Genomic DNA, 17,715 nt, shown 5'->3' with positions numbered 1-17,715 from the left:
TATAGCTAATACTGATAGTAATAACAATAATAAATACCAGTGTGTCTTTTGTACATTATCCCATTTCAGCTTTCTCTGAGACATTATCACAGTGGTATAGGCTATGCAAATTACCTTTATGAATGATGACTAATAATTTTCTTAAACAAAACTAATGGATAATATGGTTTTTCATTTTTCACTCTAAGTATAAAATTAATGCAACTATTTGGGGTGGGTGTATGCATTTGTGTGTATGCTATGGTGTTAGAAATTTATTCTTGTTTACTCAAAGTGTATAACAGAAACTAAACCACTATACTATCGATATCATTAGGGTGATACCACTTCATCAGTGATGAGCCCAGGAATATTTTAAGATGTGTATCAATAACATTTTAGAAACCATCATTCATCACACTGAAAAATCTATTGGAGTAAAAGTTATTTCAACTTCCATTCGTTATACTATAGATGGTGTTTGATAAGATAAACCTGCTATTTAGTATAAGAAAGGATTTAGATGATGCCAGGAATTTTCGGTCACACGTGCTCTTTGAGTGACACGTACCATCATGGTGTTGAGTTTTGGAGTTGAAATGTGTGGGGTTGGGGCAGGGAAGCGGTTCCAGGAAGAGAGCAAGCAGAAAGATACGAGACAGGTTGCTTTATCTTGAGAACAGAGCAGAAGCCCCATTTTCCTACTCTAGCATAAGATAAACAGCAAAAATTACTTTAAAGCAATTTCTTCAATCTCCTTCAACTGAGGTCAGATATAGTTCTCGTGATTGAAACAGCAATATTTATAGATAAGATTCTGGATATAAATTCAGGAAATTCAAAAATGATGGAACCAAGGCAGTGCCTAAAAAATGTTTTCAAAATCTTAGGAATCAGCTGATTAAAATTAAAATTCTGTATCAATACATATTCTACAATCTACAAATCTCAACTGAAAATGATTCCCTCGCTATCATCAACTGGAAGAAAATCTAAGAAGCTTGTCTTTGAATTCCTTCAAAAATAGAGAAAACCATAGTTATCTCTATTCCTAGCTATCTTCTCCACAAGTCACAGAGTTTTTTGAAGCCCAGGATAGCTGTTGTCTGCCCTGATCAGTTCAGTAAGTGGCATAAGGAAATTTGAGGAACTGTAGTTTTAGGAATGAAGGGACCGTATCAGTAAAGTAAAACTAAGGTCACCAAAGTCACCGAATATCATTTTACCTTATCTTTCTTAAAGAGATTAAAATACCATTAAAAAGTGAACCATCAAAGAATCACCTTAGGAAAAAAAAAATCTTTTTTTTTTACATCTTTATTGGAGTATAATTGCTTTACAATGGTGTGTTAGTTTCTGCTTTATAACAAAGTGAATCAGTTATACATATACATAAGTTCCCATATCTCTTCCCTCTTGCGTCTTTTTTTTAATCAATCAAGTTATCAATTCCATTCCTTAGACATTAATTAAAATCTCACATACATTATCAAAGAAATTACTTTTTTCACTAGAATTTTGAGATGGCATTTTTACCAACTTTCCCCAAATCTGTACTTTAGTATCTTTATTATTAACTTTTCACTAACTTGTTATCTTTTCTAAACTGACTTATGCCTATCCATCCCATACGCCACTGGGCTCACTAAATACAGACACTAGCTGCATCTCATTAATTTCTACAAGGAATTTGTCTCTAAAGGTGTTGTTACGCTTATTATTGGTAATATAAAAAAAAATAGCAAGAGACAAGGAAAAAAATCTTTGTTATAGTTTTGTTTTTCTGTCTATTGTGATGATATGAGGTGTTTTACCATTTATTGGAAAAAAAATCATTTCTGGAATAAAAGTCAAAGAAACGATACCACATTTCAGGGAACTTGTAATAATGTGGCTCTAAACCCTGGTTTTAAAAGCCTGGGAGGTTGGAGAGGAGGCGAGGAGGAAGGCTGTCCCAGTTTTCCACATGCAGAATGATGCAGCAGGGCTTCCCTGGTGGTGCAGTGGTTGAGAATCTGCCTGCTAATGCAGGGGACACGGGTTCGAGCCCTGGTCTGGGAGGATCCCACATGCCGCGGAGCGACTGGGCCCGTGAGCCACAGCTACTGAGCCTGCGCGTCTGGAGCCTGTGCTCCGCAACAAGAGAGGCCACGATAGTGAGAGGCTCGCGCACCGCGATGAAGAGTGGCCCCCGCTTGCCACAACTAGAGAAAGCCCTCGCACAGAAACGAAGACCCAACACAGCAAAAATAAATTAATTAATTAATAAACTCCTACCCCCAACATCTTAAAAAAAAAAAAAAGAATGATGCAGCAAAACAGTGCTGTGAATAAGCCAACATGACTCCTGAACATATTCAAAAATGTCAATTAAAAGAAAAAAAGCCTTAAGGTAAATCTCTGCTATAATACGTCGGTTAGTTTCTTTAACATCCAGTTTGATTCACTGGACTTTAAAATGAATTGAAGAAATTATCAAACAGTTAAAGTTTAGGAAAATGATATCTAATGTAGAATTATAAAATGCGTCTTCATTATTTAACCTAGAAAAGGTTAACAAATGACAGGACCTGCTTGAAGTATTTGAAGGAGTGTAAATGTCATAACTATATCATTAGAGGAAACTTTAGACTTTTTCCAAATCCATATCCTGGCTAGCCATCACTCCCACTTTGACAGTGAGAGGTGCTGAGTCCAGTGAGCTGAAGCTGCTTGTTCAAAACCAGAGATATTTCATGAGAGATCCAGAGATTAAAAACTCAAGCATCCTGTCCCCTTCTTATACTTTTTTTTTTTTTTTTTTTTGCTGTACGCGGGCCTCCCACTGCTGTGGCCTCCCCCGCCGCGGAGCACAGGCTCCGGACGCGCAGGCTCAACGGCCATGGCTCACGGGCCCAGCCGCTCCACGGCATGTGGGATCCTCCCGGACCGGGGCACGAACCCGCGTCCCCTGCATCGGCAGGCGGACCCTCAACCACTGCGCCACCAGGGAAGCCCCCTGTCCCCTTCTTAAGGCATGAAAATGAGGTAATTTTATGGATTTTTCAACAAATATACCAGGATCTACTATTTAATGAATGTTTGCATCAAAGTAATTGCTTCAGAAAGCTGGAATAATGGCATCAAACTTTTTTTTTTTTTTTGGCCGCACTGCACAGCATGGGATCCTAGTTCACCGACCAGGGATGGAATCCACGCCCCCCTGCAGAGGAAGCATGGAGTCCTAACCACTGGACAGCCAGGGAAGTACTGGCATAGAACATTTTTTAAAGTACTTCTTTTAAAACTATTTGTAGACTCAACTTACATGTCACAAAAGAGACTTACTGTATAATTTTTATTCTAAAACATTTGCTTAGACCTAAAAATGCATCACTCAGCTTAAATTATAGAACTAATCCAGAAACTTGTTTCTGAATGATTTTTGGTCATGGTTAAAATTAAAATCCACCTTAAAGGACAGAAATTTGTCACCAGAAACTTTAGTGCAAGCTTTGAAATTAATTGCAGAGGAGTCTTAAAATACTGAGAGATGCGGCCAACAATGTATAACAATTGGGTAGTTTTCCAATATGAATACACTGAAGGAACATCACTAATTTTCTATGTATATTTGTGTATTAATCAAATCAGCCATATCAAGGAGAGGAAGAATATTGAGTAGTGAATATTTCTTCTTTTGAATATTTCCCTTAATTATGTTACACTATTAACATTAATTTTTAAATAAATCTTTTTTTAAAGACCATTCCACTTATTCATTTAAATGCTAAAATCCTTTGACAATCTGTAAGCTACACCAGTAGAAATGTGATAATCTTTTCACACTCTTTAACTTTCCAGCAGTATTGTAGTCATAGAGAGTTAGACAATAATTAAGATGGCAATATAAGTATATGCTTTGAACACTGCCATCCATCACTGCCATGTTCCTAACACATATAAAGTATACTTTTTAAAAAGGAAAGTAAAAATACATGAATGTGCTAAAAAATTACATAAATGTAATTGTGGACATAGAAATAAGGACATTGTCTAATGGATAGCTGAGGTGCAGTAGAGGTCTTCCCTTATTTTGGAAAAGACTAGAAGTACAAAATAATTCTAGACTTTCTTAGAAAAAAGATTTGTGTGTGTGTGTGTGTGTGTGTGTGTTAAAATTTGAAGATAAATACTAAAACTATAGATATGTAACTCTTGCTTCTAGAAGCCCCATATGAGGTAGAATATTGGAGTCTGGTTAACTGCCTAAGTTTGGATGCTGTAGTAGAAACATCCACCACCTTTAAAATGAGGCTTAAAAATTTCAAATTACTGCCTAGAATGAAGGCTTATATAAAGTCACTAGGGAAGTTGGGAGAACAGACACACTTTTGCAGTCAGTAATGGGCTGAGACATCTCCTAGTTTTGTAACTAGATCAGCATGTTGCTAGGAACAGCACAAAAGCCATAAACCATGAATATATGCCCTGATTTGGCCTGAAGCTCTCCAGGTCATCTCAAAACTGCAAACAAAAACAAAAACAAAAACAAAAACAAAACAAAACAAAAAAACCCATAAAGGGGCAATAGAGGGAAAGGGAGAGAATAAATAAGCATTTTAGTGAGTTCACAGATCAAAATTCCAAAACAAACACATGTTTAAGCAAACGTGGCAGTAAGAAAGACAATGAACAAAATCAACAATCAGAAATGTAACTATTCTGGATAAAATAAAAATGTAAGAGCAATCTGTAAATAACTTTAAAATAAATATGATTAGGATATTCAAAAAGATGAAAGAAGAAACTCCCGATTGAGTAAGAAATCATGAAGCCAAATATGGCAGAAATGAGATAAGAACAGAAGTATATGCAAGTGTAGATTTGAGAGTCCAAATATAAATAGGTATGACAATAAAATAAATAGAGCTTGTCTTGAAAAATCCTTATCAATTTGACTGTAGTAGTCCCATTGAATCATAGAAAGTAAGTTTATTTTCCTTGTCTTCTTTTACCAAACCTTAACTCATCCCTTAAAAAAGAAAAATTAGAGTCAACTATGTCAATTGATTATATGATGTTCTAATTGTAAAATATATTTACATCATATACGGAGGAGTAATACGTAGAATTTGTAGAATTATAGCACTGAATTATTCCTTTTCAAGTATTTAAATTTTTATTCAACAAAATCCAATTCATGTTGTACATGGAATAACATGCATTACATTGTGAATATAAATGGTAGTTCTAAATAAAAAGTTTAATTATTGTTGAAAAATTAAGCATTAATATTTGTAAATGACTATAATACTTGCTAAATAATATAGTGTTGATTCCTGACTGATTCCTGTTGACTCCTGATTATATAAAATAATATCTCAGATATTATTTTATATAATAAATGTTATATAATTATACCATGGTCTTATTGTGGATAGTTGCATAAATCATATTAATTTTTCCTGCCCTTGAAGGAGTTGATTTCTTTTCATAATAATCTTGTACATTAATTGTTAAGAGCACAAGCTTTGGAGACTATTTGAATTTTAGGTTTAAATTATGTATTTGAAATGTGAATCCATCAGGATAAAGCCAGGAAACAGAAGCCACTTTAAGTTTCTCAAATAAAGGAAATTAAATAAGGAAGTTGGACAGAGCTGAGAAGTCAATCTACAAGGCTATTTAGAGATTAGCAGCAATAGCAAGCAGCTCCCTCCCTGATGGCTGGAGAGACTGTGGGGAGGGCATGGTGCTTCCAAGGATTTAGAAGCCTAGTGGGAACTAGAACCACGGAAGCGATGCCAGGCAGAACTGAGACCTTGGAGAGAAGCCCATGTGGTGGTAGATAGAACCAAGGAGGAGAAGCAGCTGTTTCTGGAGATGCCCCAGGAAGCAGAAAGAGAAGAGGAGAAATATACTAACTTCTCCCCTTCTCCCACCCTCCCACATTCCACAAGTACCTCCCACTGGCCACCTCTTGCAGAAGTCAGAGGACAGGAAGCCTGGGAAATGTAGTTCTCTGTCGTGCAGAGCAAGGAAAGGGCAGGAAATACAGATTTGAAGAAAAACACATCTTGAATATTTTCATCTTTTTCACTTGTGAAATGAGCATTGTAATCCAGTGTTGTTGTAAACCTATGCATTTAAAGCACTGAGCAAAGTGCCTGCCATATTGCAAGCTCTCAATAAATGTGAAGTATTTTAATGATAGACTAGAGTCCCTGTGATAGACTTAAGTCCCTGTGTTGTTTAAAATCTTAATCTAATCTTTATTGTGCTTTGGTTTCTGTTTATGCTCTTCTAAATTATAGCCTCATACTCCAGAAGTAGTCCTCCATCCTTCCTCTTTAGAGCAGATATGACCTCCTTCTCTTCAACTCCAAAATTCTTATCAAAGTAGTGTTGATGGTTTCATGGGTCAAATGATATTTAGAATTTCTATTTGGGTTTGAGAAATAATTTAAAAATTATTTGAGAATAATTTTCTTGAGTGTCTATGATATGTCATATTTGAGACTTTAAATACTGTATCTTATTTAATCCTTATCATATCTACTTCATACACGATGTAGGTATTATTATCACCATTTAAGAGATGAGAAAGCAAAAGATCAGAGGTAAAATTATTTGCTTGGAATCATAATATAACCAGAGCTGCTGTTGAAATCCAGGTTTGCTCAACTTCAAGGCCCATACTTTGACCACTATGACACCTAGTGCCTTCCTACTACATTGGCCCATTTTTTCAATTTTCATATACCAAATTATCATGGGAATGCAGTTGTCACTTAAAATGTTTCATAATCCAATTCTTTTCATTCATTCCTTCAACAAATATTTCTTGAACACTATGTGACAGGCACTCTTCTGAATGCTGGAGTTTGCAGTCTAGCTGGGGAGAGACAAGAAACCGGTGTCTTCATTTTCCCTTGCTGTGTAACAAATTACCACTAACTTAGTGACTCAAGACAACACACATTTATTATCTCATAATTTCTGTGGATCAGAAGTCCCAACGTGGCTTAACTGAGTTCTCTGATTAAGATCTCACACAGCTGCAATCAAAGTATAGACCGGGCCTGGCTCAGGGCTTTTCCACGCTCATGTGGTTGTTGGCGGCATTTACTTCCTGCAGGTATGGAACTTCAGGGGTTATTGATCTGCTAGAAGCTGCCTGAAGTTCCTTGCTACATGGCTCTCTCCAGGGGGGTCTCTCAAAACACAACAGCTTGCTTCTTCAAAGCCAGAAAAAATAGAGTCTCTAAAGCAAGTCTGCTAAAGAAATGGAATCTTTTATAATGTACCCTAAACCCAAGGACGACATTCCATCCCCTTTGCAATAAAAGGTGACCTCCCATCACTTTTGCCATATTCTATTGGTTGGAAGCAAGTCAGAGGTTCTGCCCATACCCAAGGGGAGGAGATTATACAGAGGCATAAATACCGGGAGACGGGGATGACGGGGGCTTCCTTGAAGTCTGTCTGCCACACCTGTAAATAAATATACGAGGATAACATCAGATGGAAATGAGTACTCTGCAGAGAATCAAAATACGGTGTTACGATTGCAACTTGGTGTCTCATGATTGAATGGGCAGATAAGGCCTCCTTGAGGAAGTGGCATCTGAAGTGAGATCTGAATGCCTAGAGGAAGCCAGCTAGTCTGGCTGTGTTAACAGTGAGACCGGCTGGAGAGCAGTGGGTGACAGGGAAAGTGGTATGAAATGAAGTCAGACAGGTAAGCAGTGGTTAGGCCATGTATGGATTTACAAATGGACATATTTCTTCTCTATGCTATTATTAGAAGGTTTGAAGTAGTGTGAAGGTGTGATCTAGTTATATATATTTTTTGAAAGGTCACTTCAATTGCTGTAATGAAAATAGATCCTAGGGATTTACGAGTAGAAGTAAGAAGAGCAGCAGAAAGCCATCATGTAGTCTGGGGGTTAAGCAATGAGAGGTTGGACCGGGGTGATAGTGGTGGAGATGGGGAGAGGTAGATGGGTCTGAGAAATGGACCTGCTGATATACGAGATGTGGGATATGAGCAACAGAGAAATCCAAGGAAAACTCCTTGTTCTTTATTCTTACTACCTTGATAAAGATAATCTTGTGCAATCCGGCTTTACTTCAAGAATAAATTTCAGTTTATGTCCAGATAATCACTTCCTTGTGTTAACTGTTGTTGCATATAGTTCTTTCATCCGTTTATTGGGAAGTTGTTTTATCAAGGAGCAACCTCAGATCTCACTGGTCCACATCCAGTCTGACTGCTTTAGGCAACTCTCAGATAAGTACAGATGTTACCCTCAGTCACATCTAGTGAAACTTTCTGATATGCTTTGCTTATAAAGTTAAAAAATGTGTGAAATACAAATTTCAAATGACACTATCCAGTGTGGGAGAGTGAATAAATTTTCTTAAGGATGATTTCTTGTTAAACTAATTATTTTGGGTCATTGCCTTAAGATGAGTCAAGAACCACATACAGAAAATGAAGTAACAGAGTTTTTTTGTTTGGGTTATGGTTTAATAAAAATACAACTTTAATTTTTGGTCTCCCAGCATCCTTTTAAAATATAATCATTGGCTATAATCTTACCCTAACTCTAGATGAAATTGGGGCAGTTCCCATGAGCCTTTTGTTTATTCTTGGATGAACAGATCCTTAAGTCACAACATCATCACAAAATACAGTCCCGGGCTTCTCTGGTGGCACAGTGGTTGAGAGTCCGCCTGCCGATGCAGGGGACACGGGTTCGTGCCCCGGTCCGGGAGGATCCCACATGCCACGGAGCGGCTGGGCCCGTGAGCCATGGCCGCTGAGCCTGCGCATCCGGAGCATGTGTTCCGCAACGGGAGAGGCCACAAGAGTGAGAGGCCCGCGTACCGCAAAAAAAAAAAAAAAAACACTCCCAATTTAGAAATCAAAACGTCACAGAAAAAAGTATATATAAAACAAATAGGAGAATCAATTCTTCAATATTCACTCAAAGGTAAGTCCTCTCCCGTTTCCCAGCTGAGGCCTCTATAGTTGGCCACTTCTGTGCACAGGGGGTGCTTTGGCTTCTGCTCTGATATCCTTCGTCCATCCCTTATTCTCTAGGGGGTGTTTGAACCTCCATCAGCGATGAAGCAGAGGAAGGGAGGAGAGATGAGAATTCGGACTTGGCTCGGTGGACTCACTCTCTTGGCCTGGCAGTGCTTCTCTTATAAGTGCTTTCAAGAACGATACGGGGGTTCCCTGCAGGTGCCTGGGTGTTGGCTCAGGACACAGGCAAAGGCCCAACTTCACTGGTGGCCCCTCCAACCCAGGCACACATTGCTGGCGTCCTTCCCTCTCCCAGGAGCTCCAGCCAAGCTCCCTCTCCACATGGGCCACACATTGTCCACAGGAAACACATGGGTACCTGCTGGCATGACATAACCTGAGCTATTCCAGCTCAGCCAGCCTGGCTATCCCACTGAGCAGTCAGCCTTCCCTGCCCTCCCTGTGTCCTGGGCTAAAGTCAGAGCCCAGGCGTGGCCTCGAGTAGCGAAACAAAGATATCACTCAAGAAGTCTAAATCACTCTTGTTATTAATGTGTACCAAAACTTTGTCAATACTATTAGTAATCCAGAATGGTAAATATTTTGATGTAAATAGGATCTATGTATCTAAATTAGACTAGTTTAGAATATTCAAATTATCTTTCTCTCTCTCTCTCTTCATATATACATATGTGTATGTGTGTGTGTGTGTGTGTGTGTGTGTGTGTGTGTGTGTGTAAAACTCTTAAATAAATCCAGATTGGAAATTTTTTTTATTTCTGAGCTCATTCTCTCTCATCCACAGCTTATTTGAATGAGAGAGTTGGATTATATCGTTAAGGTTCCCAGAGACAACAGGTAGGATCTTGCCTTCAGCCTACAGGGCAACTACATTCCTTGTTTTGCCAGCGCTGCTGATTGAAAGCAGGGCCCTGGATTAAAGGCAGAACACACCCTCGGCTCTTAAAACATCAAAATGAGCAATGGAGGACTCTTTCAGTCAGTGTTTTCTTAGATCTCAATGAATTTGGATTCTCTTTATGATTTCTGAAAAAAATATTAGATAAACATTTTTATCAAGAAGGTCAATGAAAAAATGTTTAGCCAATAGAAATAGAAAACTAACTTAATATGAGACATTTATAGACAGAGAAGTAAGAATGCCACCACCCCTGGCCTCACGTTCACTATTTCACAACTGTTTGTAGTCCCACAGCTTGTCTGTACTTGCTTGTTACACTTTCAGGAGATGGTCCACTTCTTAAAGTATTTACTCTTGTTCATATTGCCTTAAGAAAAATCAGTAGAATTCTAGTTATAGTAATTATAGATAATGTACAATATTATTTCCTCCCTTTGCCAACTTTGTATAAACCATGAATATCTACAAATACAGAGAAGAGAGAGAAGAGGCAGAGTACTGGCCATGGACAGAACTCCAAAGGGACTGCAAACTGACATTGACCCTGGCGTGTACTTATCACTTTTTAACCATGTTAGTAATCATGCTAATTTGGATTTGCTCACTATCTCAGGAGTGAGTGAACATACCACACACACACTGTCAGAGCTTGCTGCTCAGATTCTGAGATCCCCCATGGGAGGATCTCAGGAGGAAAGAAGGTATTTAATCAGTCATTCTGAGTTCTACTGCGCAGATGACTCTTCTTTAATTGCGTGACGCCTCCAAAGGTTACAAAACAATATTTTAATTAAAAATTTTAAGAGAACACTCACCTTTGCTTTCATTCATTCACGCATTCATTCATTCAACACAGGTTCCTGGAATGCCTAGATCTATAAACACTTGGTGAGGAGTGGAAGATACGATGATGAACAAGACATTCTCTGCTACCATGGAGCTGACTATCCACTGGTTCACTCATACCACAGCCTTTATTGAGCACCTATCACATGCCAGACAATGTTCTAAGTGCTGGGACACAACAGAGAACAGACAGAAAATAAACAATTTTTTTAAATGTTGTAATTTTAGGAACTGATATGTCCTATGAAGAAAATGAAGTAGAGGAGGTGATGGCAGGTGCTATTTTTAGATTGATCACAGAAGTGATGTTGAGAAAAGACCTCCATGATTAAAACAGTGAGTCAACCAATTTTCCTGTGGAAGAGCATCCTGGGCAGAGAGAATACAAAACATAAGATCTAAGTAAAGGGACAATGGACCATTTCTTCTGAAGCTTGACTACGTTTTGAAGGTCATATGAACAATTTCCAACTTCACTATGTTCAAATTTAAACCAAGTCGCCATTAAGTCCACCACACACAGTCAACACTAACACATGTTTTGTACACTGAGCTTAAAGTTTGTGCAGCTTGATACCTCATGCTTTTCTCTGCTTGTTCGTTTGTTTGTTTGCTGAGATTTGTATGTACCTATCATGCCTGAAATCTCTAGGACAAATGCAAATCATTCAAATGTATCACTAGTCTATAATTTTTTCTTGGAGACAAGTCCACTAGAGTACTCTGTCCTCCTCTGACCTGAATGGTTTGCCCTCCAGGCTGGACACTCACTTATCATACTGGGTCTTCCTTTCACCAGCATCCTGAGCATTTTCTTCTCTCCTGTGTTGGATCTCCTGATTTCTGGTCCCACGTCATCCTCTTTCTTAGATTAGTTCTCATTGTAATGAATAACATCCTCTACTAGCTTACTATGAAAGGACACATGAGAGCAAAAAAATGAGATGTTGGATATCTGAAGAATTCTCTATTCTACCCTTATACTAAACTAACAGTCTAGCCAGGAATAGGATTCCAAGTTAGTAGTCATTTCCCCTAAGAATTTCAAGGGCACATCTCCACTGTTTTCTAGCTCTCAAGGTTGCTGAGAAGTTTGATGCCATTCATTCATATTTAAGAACAAGGCAATGAAAAGCTGAATAGAAGTTCAGTGTGTGTGGATAGAATTTAACAAATTATAGACATTGTTAGAGAGTATCCATCTAGGAAATTAAATTCAAGTACTCCCGAATCTCAATGACTCTAAATCTTTGGTGGGGAGATAGAGCCGGTAAATTTTTTCCAGGGAAGAATCTTCTCCCATTTTCCTACCTTGGAGAAATATTGCTGGCAGTCAACATCTCTGAGCTAATGAAGGAAAAGGGTTAGGATGTAACCATTCAGAATGTAGATGTTTACTTAACCCCCATTTTCAGCATGGAGGTGACTGCAAGTCCAAATTCTCTCTAGTTGAACCTCTCCAGAGAGTAAAGGCTAATCTTCTTCTTGGGTAAAGGAGGGTTATCCATCACTTCTGAAGGATTTCGAAGATGCAGTATTAACTACTCGAAATATTGACCCTTACCCTTGTTTTCTCTCCATTTGCATCTTTCTCCAATCCTTGAGGCCTCGGGGTTTTGAGGAATGAATTCATCTACTTCTGGTTTCAACTCTCAAAGATCTGCTGATTCAAATACCCCTTGTTCATCTGATGTTTTCATTCTAAAACATAGTTGAAATTGTTTGCTTACTCTCTATTTTATCCTTGTACACTGACAGTTGTTTTAATCCCATTAGGTTGTTTAAATCATTTGAGTTTGATTTGGGGTGTATTTAACCTGCAGTATCTAACTAGAAACTCCCTCGAAATGTTTTCCCCACAATTCAATTCCTTTCCACAAAGAATTTCTTATAAATAGAATTTTATTAATCTCATTTCATCTCATCTCATTTCATCATTGTGCAAAATTAAGTGGAAGTTATAAAAAGAAAAGGCTAATGTGAGAGATAAGAAGCCTACATTTCATAAACTTCATATGTTTGAGACAGAGATGGAGATTGCTAGGTCTACCAGAAGCTATATCTCTTTACTTTCAATCTGATGCTTATTGGATTTAAGCCAGTTGAATATATGAACAGTTATAAGGTACAAGAATAAACTTAAAGGATATGGTTTAAATGCTGAAAATGCTAAAAATGGTGTTTCACAGACAAAGTGTAATTAAGGATTTTACAATGGAACTCTTTCTGTAATATATGTCTATTATTAGTCTTTAAAGAATTTGAGTTGGAAAGTTCCAGTAACATAGGAACAAAACTATAGAACTGCCCAAACAATTTTTAGGCCTCCATCTTAAATTTAAGAGCCATAAAGAAATAAATAGCTACTCAATTAGAAAGGTTATAAAGTATTCAGTAATACCAAAGTTCTTCTGATATTTTCTGAAACTCTCTTGATCTACTTACTTTCTTTTTCAACTGTATTATAACTCTTCTCTATCAAAACTTGTTTTCATTTTTTAAAAATTATCATTCATGTTACACCTTACTGAAAGTACAAATCAATGTTTTACCTCTTGCCCTTAAAAAAAAAAATCAGGCATGCTTAAACAGTTAGAAAATATTTGAGAGAACAATGTGGTGTAATAAAGAGGATTAAATATTGCTGACTGAAAACAAATATGTATTCTCTTTGCCAAAATCCCACTAAATAAAATTTTGAACAGCAATCCTGGAAGCCAGAAGATAATGGAGCAATATATTTGAAATTCTAAGGAAAATTAAGTTCTAACTTAGAATTCTATATCTAGTCATACAATCAATTAAGTGTGAGAGTAAAATAAAGACATTTTCATAATGTCAAGTCTCAAAATGATTATTTCCAATGCGCCTTTTCTCAGAAGCTGCTCTCTTCAAGGAATAAATCAAGAAGTAGAAATCATGAGACCTGGGGAACAAGAGATCCAACAAAGGAGAAGAAGCAGAAAATGCTAAGAGTAAGAAGGAAGTGGAGTCCTAAAACTAATCTGATAAGAACAGCCAGATCAAACTGGAGCTGAGAGAGAATACCCCAGGAGGGAAACTAAAAAGACAAAGTCAAACAAATGAACAAATAAACAAAGAAAAAAACCTGAGTGAATGATTATGGAAGTTTTCAGAGTTCTGTGAAAATACTGGGAATTAACTTAATGAAAAGTACATAGAAATCGAAGCAGTGAGACAATTGCTAACGAACTCCTAGGGAAATGGAAAATTGCAGACGAAAAAGGAAACGTGACCATAGTATGCTATGTGGTTTAGCTGTGAACAATACAAACATAGTCAGAATAATGGAAGCACTGAAATTTCTTCTTACCCCAAATTATGGGATAGCTGCATTGGGAGGTTGCGTTGAGAAAAGAATGTATTGAAACAGGGTTGTTTTGGGTTTTTTTTTTTTTCCATTTGTTGGTTTTAAAGAGAGCTAAATGATCATGTCATCTTCCATAAAAGGAATTTAATGGATTAGGTCTCAAATTTTTAACTGAAGAGTACATTTAAAATTGGAAAGAAATCCTAGAAGCAGCAGAACTGCAAATGGGTTGCTTTTGGTAGGCAGGTCAGGAATGGGTAGGGATTGGGCATGAAATTGCTAATATTTCTCATGAACACTTTGTCATTTTATTTGACACGTTAAAGAATATTGGTGATTTTTTTTTTTTTAATGAGTAGGGACCACCTAGATTTAAATCTTTGCCCTGGTCTGGTTATTCAGTAGCCTAAACAAGTTTACTGAGTCCTCTGAACTTCACCCCCATAATTAGAGGGTAGTTTTTAAAACAAAATAAGGAGTCTCCAAATACTTCTTTCCTTGGCACTCAGGCATGTTTTAAGCATATTTTCTAAAACCAGAAGCTCCAAATTCTTGACAAGTCACAGCATGACCATATCTTCTTCCCATACCAAGGGTTCTAAAGATTCGTGCTCAATTAGACTTCCACCTCCCCCGCCACCGCCCCCAGCCCCCTGTTCAATGGATTCTGCAGAGCCTGAGGAATAGGAAAGCCCCAAGTGAACCCATAACTCTTAAGAGATTTCCCAGACAAGAAGGGGAATTTCCAGGCATCTTGGATTTCCTAGGATTTTAGAGATTCTCAAGTCTCAAGTTTCAATATGAGTCCTTGCAACAATTCTGAAGGAGCAGTAGAAGGGACGGCTGTACATGCCCAGGGCTGGGAGGATGGCAGATTAGCTCACTTATGGCACCGTGTGTCTATTGGGGAAAGAAGAGTGTGATTTCTTCTTAACTCAAATTTATATCTATGTATCTAACAGATGTTTTTACAAGAATGTTTAAACCTTTTATTTCACATTTTAAAAGATTGAATATATTTTCCGATTTAATAATTCTTAAACTAGTACTTTTGGAAATTTGTATATGAATAAAGTAGAAATAGAAGATTGTTTGAAGCGAATGGTGTTTTAGCACTCAGCTGTTTTTCTGTCTCATTTGCTATTTACAAAGCAAACTGCACCTCCTTAACAGTTCTCACTCTGAAAACAGATCCACATTCTTCTCTTATCAGGGGCTGGTCCCTTACACTCAACTTAATGTTCAACTAAAGTAACTCACACTTGTTTTACTTATTTCACATGCTTTACTTTCTCTGGGAAAGAGAATGAACATTGAGCTGTGCTGAGTATTTATTTTATTCAACTGTGTTTAGATGTTTTATACTTATAAACACACACAATTATAGACTGTTTCCAACCTATTTAAGTTAACACTTATGAATGGATGTAGCAACTGTCTGCTTACCACCTTATGGTTTTAAAGTAAGTAATCTCCCATTAAAACAAATTAACCAAAAGAAGTAATTATACATATATCAATTTATATTTGTGTATAATGAGTCCTAAATTTTAAAAGTATTAATTGACTCTTTTATTCTCATTAGCACCTTGATTTTGGGCAAAATTTCAAATTAAGAGGGTTCAACCCCTATTACTCTAGTAGAGACGATCATTTCTCCTTCTACCGCTGGTTAGTGGGTTTTTAATTGTCTAAAATTTTAATGTAAATCTTGAACTATAGCAGCCTCCAGGGAGTGTCGCGGTTTAGATTTGGGGTTGCTATTTCCAGTCAGTCAAGAACAGAGTCCTGAGCCAAAATGAACCGTGTGGAGAGCTCTGACTTTATCTTTACTATTGCATTATATTCCCTCACCAAAATCAAACAAACAAAAATGTGGTTTTGTTTTTACTGTGATTTACATAGAGGAGAATGCATAAATCTTAATTGCATAGTTCAAATTTTGACATATGTATGTACCCAAGTAACCAACATCCAGATCAAGATATAGAGAAACATGTTTATCGTTCTAGAAAATTTCTCCACGCCACTTTCCAACCAATAGCCCTCCCTTTCTCCAGCAGTAACTGCTTTTCTGATTTCTATCACCAAAAATTAGTTTTGCATATTCTTTGCATGAATTTGATACGAATAAAATTATAAAGTCTATACTCTATGGTGTCTGGCTTCTTTCGATCAATACTTTTTGAGATAAATACAAGGCCTGAAATTTGAAAAAAGAGAAGTAAAAATGGCATTTCTTCACAGATGGCATAATTATGTGTGTAAAAATCTTAAGGCATCAGGAAAAAAAGCCTATAAATACTAAGAAAGTTAGTCAAGAGCTACAAAGTCACCATATAAAAATCACTGTATCTCACTACGCCTCTGAATATCTTTATGGTTGATTAAGAAATTATTTGCTGGAATAGAAGTATTCTTTAACAAATAGACACCCAGGGACACACACAAACATAACTCCAAAACAAACATGATTAACAAGGTGAAAAAAGACCTAAAATATCCCTAAAGCCTAGTAAGGAATCAAGGTTTTTAAAAAGAAAGTGCCAGGCAATGCATAGAAGAAAGCATTTGTCCTTCTTGAGGAACCTTTCACTTATATATACGTATCCTTATTTCTCTGTGAATACAATTTTTAAAAATCAAGTTGCAAAGTATTTGACAGAGAAAGATCAACTGGAAATGGGACCTTGTGCTTCTTTCCTTTGTTTATAAACCCGAAGATTCTCTTATGAGTAAAGAATTAAATGAAAACATTTAAATTGTCTTAAAAACTGAACTACCTCTGCACACTTGGTGTGTGTGTGCACATACGCACACGTTCTGTCTTTAGAAGGTATTAACCCTCACAAAGGATAACTGGTCAAATGAAACAAGTGCAATACTTAAATAGATGTAATCCAGTTAAGTAAAGTTTAAAGGTTAGTCGTAAACTATGTACAAAACAAGGCTACCAGATAATTTGCTTTTCTACAGCTAACTGAATACAATGTAGAGGATGACTATAGACATATTTATTTTGAAATTTCCAGTGCTAGACACTCTGCTAAGGACTTCACATTCCTTACCTCACTTAATCTTCACCAAAACGGAAGCAGGTAATAGTTTCCCCATTTTATAGATGAGAAATCAAGGTTTAGGGAATTTAGGTAACTTCCCCAAGGTTTCACAATAATTAAGTAAAGAAACCAAAATTCAAGTCAAGAGCTTCCTTCCACACCCTGACCCCCTTTGCTGTCTTCCTCCATGTAAGTCGATATTCTCCATTTCCATTTTGAACATCTCATAAATGAAGGTAAATTTGTTATGTACAAGTAAATTTCCTAAGTGTCTTAATTGAAATGAAATAAATACTTAACCCACATAAGAGCAATGTGATATAGAGACTAAATTCTAATAAAGGAGATCATAATAACTGGAATAAAAATCTGGTATAGTCTAATTAAATAGTTTTGTTTTTCCATGTTGAGCAAATAGTGATTCCCTACCTGTGATTTTCATGTAAATATCACAGCAACTGCATGGGAAAGATATTTCTACAATTTTACAAAGCAGCACACTTGGGCTCAGAGGTGAAATGATTGTCACTCAAAATCACAACAGCTGACTATAACCGGACGG

The 17,715-nt window shown here is 37.0% G+C and overlaps 1 long non-coding RNA gene across 4 annotated transcripts; it reads left to right on the top strand.

Moving 5' to 3' along the window:
* The first annotated feature begins 7,420 nt into the window (after positions 1 to 7,420).
* Positions 7,421 to 16,235, top strand: LOC137203379 (uncharacterized). 4 transcript variants are annotated; one of them, XR_010933071.1, is made up of 5 exons: positions 7,421 to 7,702; positions 8,629 to 8,960; positions 9,801 to 9,853; positions 10,774 to 11,099; positions 13,643 to 16,235. It is a non-coding gene; the product is annotated as an uncharacterized lncRNA (long non-coding RNA). The 4 variants fall into 4 exon arrangements; XR_010933068.1 differs by lacking the exon at positions 13,643 to 16,235 and having other exon boundaries at positions 10,774 to 13,601; XR_010933069.1 differs by lacking the exon at positions 13,643 to 16,235 and having other exon boundaries at positions 8,578 to 8,960; positions 10,774 to 13,601.
* Positions 16,236 to 17,715: the final 1,480 nt, after the last annotated feature.

Source organism: Pseudorca crassidens, chromosome 12 (assembly GCF_039906515.1).
Source record: "Pseudorca crassidens isolate mPseCra1 chromosome 12, mPseCra1.hap1, whole genome shotgun sequence".
Taxonomy (NCBI): Eukaryota; Metazoa; Chordata; class Mammalia; order Artiodactyla; family Delphinidae; genus Pseudorca; species Pseudorca crassidens.
The sequence above is the reverse complement of the archived record's forward strand: the minus strand, read 5'-3'. Positions and strand labels throughout refer to the sequence as shown.